This window comes from Hoplias malabaricus, chromosome 2 (genome assembly GCF_029633855.1).
Source record: "Hoplias malabaricus isolate fHopMal1 chromosome 2, fHopMal1.hap1, whole genome shotgun sequence".
Classification (NCBI taxonomy): domain Eukaryota; kingdom Metazoa; phylum Chordata; class Actinopteri; order Characiformes; family Erythrinidae; genus Hoplias; species Hoplias malabaricus.
Genome location: NC_089801.1, coordinates 50,132,053 through 50,139,938, shown reverse-complemented (window position 1 = coordinate 50,139,938; position 7,886 = coordinate 50,132,053).

Here is a 7,886-nt window from a genome sequence, read left to right as displayed (position 1 = left end):
TAATTGTTAAAACAATGCTTTAATTATTAAAGTGACTTTGTTTCCACATGTATGAGGGGTAAGACAAGAATTCACATGCATCAATAATACATAATTAACTCTCAGCCCTAAGAACACACACACACACACACATAAATAATTTATACATAACCAGTGGCAGCCGGTGAAAAATATTCTAGGTGGGGCTGCTGGTAAAAAACAAACAAACAAAACAAATCCTTCTGCAAACAGAACACTAAGACAATAGCAAGAATTTATATATTATATTAAGTATATTGCTGGATCGTGTATAGAAAACCAACTCCACAGCTGACTGAACATTGCCACCAAAGTCTAATTCACGGACGCTGATTGGCCAAATTTATATCACTAGGCGATTATTTAACCTCAGCAACTGTTTTTGATTGGCTGTGCTCCTCCATTGACCCCGCCCAGAATAGGCGATGCAAATTTGTTTCTGGACATGCAGAGCAGACGTGGAAGCACTTCACAGTACAAAATAAACTAGAGAGGGGGAAAGTTCGTGAATGAACTTTGAATTTGGCTTGTCACGTATTACTAATATCGTTGCCACATTAGCTTATATGCTGGTTAATAGCTATGACGTTAACATAAGAATAAATACCACATTAAAGAAAGACTCCCATTACATTTTGCAGAACACCTTGAAAAATTCCACATTAAAAAAACAGCCTTTATATTTAGGCTTCCATATTAAGCAGATGACTTTGACAAATAAATGGTCACCTTAAAAAGACCCTACCATCTTAAAAAGACTTTCATTAGACTACTTTGTTCAAAAAACTGCTGCTGGAATTTTAAATTCCACCTTAACAATCCAGCCACATTTATCTGTGGCTTCCTTGGGTCAGTGGGATATGCTGTTATTCCTATGTATTAGGCTCTGTGTGTATCAGTGGCGATTGCTCTAAGACTGCAAGGGAAGCTCAGCTTCCCCTAAAATGTCAAAAAATAAGTGATCAAATATATACTGTTGTGTGTACATGTCATTGAATAAATATGCACTACAACGCGCTCAATTTTTGTTCAGAATCAGCTTCTTATCATTGGTAAAGACGCGGCTTTCCTCTCAATCATTCGCGCAGATTCACAGTGATTTGAACAGTGTGGACGCTGAGCGTCCAGCGTTCAGTAGCGAAGCAGCGAAGGGCGGCGAAACTAGACGAGTCATTGGATAAATGCTGGGTTTTGTCCCGCCCATCGGACGCTCAGCGTCTCTGGGGGTCTATGGGCAGTGGGCTGGCCTCGGCTGGCCCGGACGCTCAGCTTCTGCATGATGATTGGATGATCTGTCTGAGGCTGAATCCCTTTTTGATTGACAGCGAAATGAGCGAATCAGTGATACTTTGGTGTAAAGATCCGTGGGAGCATTACATTTTCATTCTGTTCTGAGTTGAACCAGACTTTCTTAAACCTCCTAGCGGCATTTTCTTTGTTAACGACTAGTGACAAACTGAGCTTCTATTTCTGGTGGGTTTTTTGTAGCTGCTTGTGTTTGGAGACTGACTTCTATCTCTAATTTCTGACTTCTATCGCAGTTTCTGTCCAGCGGGTGGTGCTGAGCCCCTCCACCGTTACAAAGCACTCACAGGCGGACACACTTCACATGGGCCAAGGCCGTTTAAGCAGCCTAGCTCTGATGGCCATTGAGAGGACACTAGTCAAGTCCCTGGAAAAGACGCCTTGTTGGTACGACAGGGTCACAGATCATTTTCTTGAAAAGGAACGGAGGGTAGAATTTACGTATAAATAAACCGACACATTTTATGATGTAGGCCGAAATTGAGCTTCCCCTCATTGAAAGAACAGCACCCACCACTGGTGTGTATGAGTCTGTGTGTATTGTGTATGAGTGTCTGTGTGAGAGTGGCAGTTAAATTGTGTTCCAGTGTTCCGGAAAGTTCTGCCATAGGTGTCCCATAGGAGAGGACCATGTCCTGTTTGAACAAGCGCTGTATGAAACCCGTACCCCACATTGAAAAATGAATGACATGAAAATTCAACATTTAGCAGTGGATTTGGTGCAGGAACTGTGTAGATTAAGCAAGAATTGTTGGTGTTATGGCAGAGTAAAAGCACACAAACATTTTAAAGAAAAGTGTGCTCACCCAGTCAAGAAATACATTGAAGTCTATGGGGGCCTGAGACCCTCCCTACTGCCGAATAAACACTCATAACTCAAAATCTCTACAGTGAAATGATTTCAAATTTATAGGTGTTAGAAAGGAGAAATAAAAAAAAATCCACCTTAAAAATTTCCACTTTAAAAAATGCCTATTTAAATTAGACCTGCACATTAAATAAATGACCACTTCAAATAACCCTTAAAACCTTAAAAAGACCTCTTGCATTTTGATTGCCACCTTTAAAAAAAATTCCACCTTAAGAAACCCACAATGTTATTAAGACGTGCACCTTAAAAACAACAACATTATTTGGAGATCCACCTTAAAGATGACCTTTAAAATCTTAGAGACTGCTTGTATATTTCTGTGTCCCTCACACCCCTCCCCCTCCCTTTCTCTCTCTTTCACGCACGCATGCAAATAAAGTGAAGGACTGAGAGAGCTTCACAATTCAATGAATGCCTACGGGGGACACCCTCCAAACAAACTCATGTAGCTCGGAAAATTTTCCTGTTCATTTTTTAACCAAACATACCGTAGCGACACTCTGGGGATCGATTTGGTGTAAACATTTTTCATTTTGAGCAAGAATTGATCGTGTTATGACGAGTTAATCACAGAACAAATTATTGAAAAACTGCGCGCTGAGCCGCTCAGAAAATACATTGAACTCTATGGGAGCCGAAACCCTCCCTAAGTGCCGAACAAAAATTCATAACTCAAAAACCGTATTTTCAAATGTTCTCATATTAACATGAGAAAGGTGCTAGAAAGTGGAAATTTCCCTACCATTTAAAATTTAAATGAAGTCTCTAGATGAAAGTATAAGGAAATTATGGGGAAATGTTCGGCTGAAAAGTGAAAAAAGGCTTTCTGGAGAGAGGAGCTTGAGTGACGATGATGTCACACACTCTAACCATCTCCCATTCAAATGAATGGAGGGATATTGAAGGAGGGATTAAACAGAACAGATGAGTGCGAGAGGTCCGATATTCGACGTGTTGGGTCTTGGTGGGCCCGGGTCCGACCGTCTGAAATCTCGTGTCCGTAGCTTCAAAATTGACCGAGTTAGAGCAGGTTGAAATTTTGGCCAATGTATTCCTATGGGAAAAATTCCCACTTTGGAAGCTCGTATTCCGGAATCCATAAGTCGGGTCGCTCCATAAAACACAAGCAACCCGAGTTGGCATAGGATCTATTAGAACTATACTAGAACTACAATTAGAACTAGAGAAGATTATCACCTCCGCAAACTGTACAACTTGCACACTTGATGCAATTCCCACAAAGTTGCTCAAAGAAGTACTACCAGCTATTATTGATCCTCTTTTAACTATAGTAAACTCATCGCTTAGTCTGGGCCATGTACCCAAAACTTTTAAACTAGCAGTTATTAAACCTATGATCAAGAAACCAAATCTTGATGCTAGTACACTGTCTAATTACAGGCCTATTTCTAATCTGCCATTTCTGTCCAAGATCTTAGAAAGAGCTGTGGCCCAACAACTTAGTTCATATCTACATAAGAATCATATATATGAAAAATTCCAATCTGGATTCAGGCAACATCATAGTACAGAGACAGCTCTAGTCAAGATAACAAATGATCTTCTTCTTGCCTCTGATCAAGGCCACGTATCCCTGTTGGTGCTTCTTGACCTAAGCGCAGCCTTCGATACAATAGACCACAATATTCTCATAGAAAGGTTAGAAAACATGGTTGGAATCACAGGGACAGCCCTATTATGGTTTAAATCTTACTTAACGGAACGTTATCAATTCGTAAAAGTAAACAATCTAAATTCAAATTATTCTAAAGTAAGATTTGGAATTCCACAAGACTCTATTTTAGGACCATTATTATTTACATTATACATGTTACCGCTAGGCACAGTTATAAGAAACCATGACATTAACTTTCACTGTTACGCAGACGACACACAATTGTATATTTCAGCCAAGCCCGATGACAAACACAGATTAAAGAAAATAGAGGACTGTGTAAAAGACGTGAAAGGCTGGATGTTGCGTAATTTCCTCCTCCTAAACAGCAACAAAACAGAGGTCCTGCTTTTGGGTCCAAAAGTGACAAGAAATAAATTATCAGACTTAATTTTAAATCTAGCTAACTTTCCAGTTAAACCTGGTTCAGCAGCAAAAAATCTTGGTGTCATAATTGACCCGGATTTATCATTTGATCAACATATAGGTAGTATCACTAGGACAGCTTTTTTACATCTTCGCAATATTGCTAAGATTAGAAATGCCTTATCCCTCCAGGACGCAGAAACATTAGTACATGCCTTTATTACTTCAAGGCTTGACTACTGTAACGCACTACTGTCAGGATGCACCAGCAGCAATTTAAGAAAACTTCAACTAGTTCAAAATGCTGCAGCTAGGGTCCTCACTAAAACCATCTCCAAATCTAGAAAATTTGAACATATCAGCCCAGTTTTATCATCACTTCATTGGCTGCCTGTTAAATTCCGCATTGACTACAAAATTTTGTTATTAACATATAAAGCTCTACATGGGCTTGCTCCTGAATATCTTCAAGATACAATTTCCTATTATGAGCCCCCACGTTCACTCAGATCACAGAATACTGGATTTTTAAATGTTCCCAGAATTCAGAAGGCCTCAGCTGGGGGAAGAGCCTTTTCTTATAAAGCCCCCCAACTCTGGAATGATCTTCCAGAAAATGTTCGGGACTCAGACACAGTCGCAATCTTCAAATGTAGGCTAAAAACTCATTTGTTTAGTTTATCATTTGGTAGCTAATGCTCCCCCATAGATAAAGGCGGCAGATCCGGGGGGTCCATGGACACAGGGAATTATAGTAAACTGAGATGCTGGTGCTGTCGTCCCGCCGTTTCTCGCGATCACTCAGGTTTGTTGACGGTGGAGCGGAGGGATGCCAGTGTTTCAGGATGCTCCCGTGTCTGTGTGTCCTCCTGGTTCTCTCCTTTTAGTTAATGCTGTCATAGTCAGATCTGCCGGAGTCATTAGCCACACTCTGGAAATTTTCATATTTTCTACTTTACAAACACAAAACAGTTCAAAACTAATTCCATCCCTTTACATCTTTCCGAGTAAACGACTGCCCACCTGTCTGTCTGGACACTGATGGATGACTGTCGAGATCCTCCTCCACGCTTCAGACCAGCTGCCCACGCTCCAGCAACCACCAAGTGCCTTGAAGCTGTCCCTACACTGAAGTTCTCATGGACTACTAACTATCATCACCAGTAGATTGACCAGAGGAGGATGGGTCACCCCTTGTGAGCCTTGGTTCCTCCCAAGGTTTCTTCCTCAGCTGGGGGAGTTTTTCCTTGCCACTGTCGCCCCTGGCTTGCTCACTTGAGGGTTTTACATTTGTCTTTACATTTCATGTCAAATCTTGTCTTACTGGAATTCTGTGAAGCTGCTTTGTGACAACATCAGTTGTGAAAAGCGCTATATAAATAAATTTGATTTGATTTGATTTGATCTATGAACGTGTGAAGTTTCGCGGCTGTAGCATCAAAACCCTAGGAGGAGTAGCTGATTAAATTTTGCGAAAAGAATAATAATAAGATTTCGAAGAACAGTAATTTGGCTTTGACAAGCCAGATTAATAAGAATAAGAATAAGAATAAGAATAATAAGATTTTGAAGAACGCTAATTTGGCTTTGACAAGCCAAATTAATAATAATAAGATTAAATTAATGTATATATATATTTCTTTTTAATATTTCATTCACTACACATTATTATATATTTGTCACATACTCCTCTAATAATTTTACAGAAAAATATATTTTAACAAATATAATTTACAAAAAATATTTCACCGGTGCCTTGCGCCCAATGACTCCGGGTAGGCTCTGGAACCACCGCGACCCTCAAATGGATAAGCGGTTACAGATAATGAATGAATGAATGAATGAATGAATGACAATGAATGAATGAATGAATTTCCACCAGGGAGAGCGGTTGCTTGGCGCCCTCTATTGACCAGCCGCTCCTGTAACTAATTTAGACATAATCACAAGTTTTGCAAAAAATGAGTGCTCGTATACAGTACACTGATTTTCAGTGTATATACAAAAAGACATGGACAAGATGTCCAGATTAGCTCGCAATACAATTATAGACAGTGTGCCTACAACCAGTATGCTGTATATGCAGTGGCGGATGCTGGTCTTTCAAGGAGGGGAAGCTCAATTTCGGCCTACATCATAAAATGTGTTGGGTTATTTATACATAAATTCTACCCTCCGTTCCTTTTCAAGAAAATGATCTGTGACCCTGTCGTACCAACAAGGCGTCTTTTCCAGGGACTTGACTAGTGTCCTCTCAATGGCCAGCAGAGCTAGGCTGCTTAAACGGCCTTGGCCCATGTGAAGTGTGTCCGCCTGTGAGTGCTTTGTGACGGTGGAGGGGCTCAGCATCACCCGCTGGACAGAAACTACGATAGAAGTCAGAAATTAGAGATAGAAGTCACTCTCCAAACACAAGCAGCTACAAAAAACCCACCAGAAATAGAAGCTCAGTTTGTCACTAGTCGTTAACAAAGAAAATGCAGCTAGGAGGTTTAAGAAAGTCTGGTTCAACTCAGAACAGAATGAAAATGTAATGCTCCCACGGATCTTTACACCAAAGTATCACTGATTCGCTCATTTCGCTGTCAATCAAAAAGGGATTAAGCCTCAGACAGATCATCCAATCATCATGCAGAAGCTGAGCGTCCGGGCCAGCTGAGGCCAGCCCACTGCCCCATAGACCCCCAGAGACGCTGAGCGTCCGATGGGCGGGACAAAACCCAGCATTTATCCAATGACTCGTCTAGTTTCGCCGCCCTTCGCTGCTTCGCTACTGAACTCTGTTCAAATCACTGTGAATCTGCGCGAATGATTGAGAGGAAAGCCGCGTCTATTCAGCAAGTTTTAAAGGTCTGAGAAAAGTGGTGGATAACTGGATGTCTTCCTACATGACTTGATAAACATCTGCGTTTGCACTTGTTTTTTTCCTGTTGTTTTTATTATTTACACAATATTGACAAAAGTATTCACTCACCCATTCAAATCATTGAATTTAGGTGTTCCAAACTGTTTCATGGCCACAGGTGTATAAAACCAAGCACCTAGGCATGCAGACTGCTTCTACAAACATTTATAAAAGAATGGGTCACTCTCAGGAGCTCAGTGATTTCCAGCATGGTACCGTGATAGGACGCCACCTGTGCAACAAGTCTAGTCTGGAAATTTCCTTGCTACTAAATATTCCACAGTAAACTGTCACTGGTATTAATTAAGTGGAAGCGACGGGGAATGACAGCAACTCAGACATGATATGGTAGGCCACAGAAAATGACAGAGTGGGGTCAGCGGATGCTGAGACACATAATGTGTAGAGATCACCAACTTTCTGCAAAGTCATTCACTACACACCTCCAAACTTCATGTGGCCTTCAGATTAGTGCAAACAGAGAGCTTAATGGAATGTGTTTCCATGACCGAGCAGCTGAATCCAAGCCGTATAACACCAAGCACAATGCAAAGTGGCAGAAGCAGTAGTGTAAAGCACGCCACCACTGGATTCTAGAACGGTGGAGGCATGTTCTCTGAAGTGACAAATCACACTTCTCCGTCTGGCAGTCTGATAGATGAGTCTGGGCCTGGCAGCTGCCAGAACAGTACTTGCCTTACTGCACTGTGCCAAATGTAAATTTTGGTGGAGCTGGGATTGTGGTG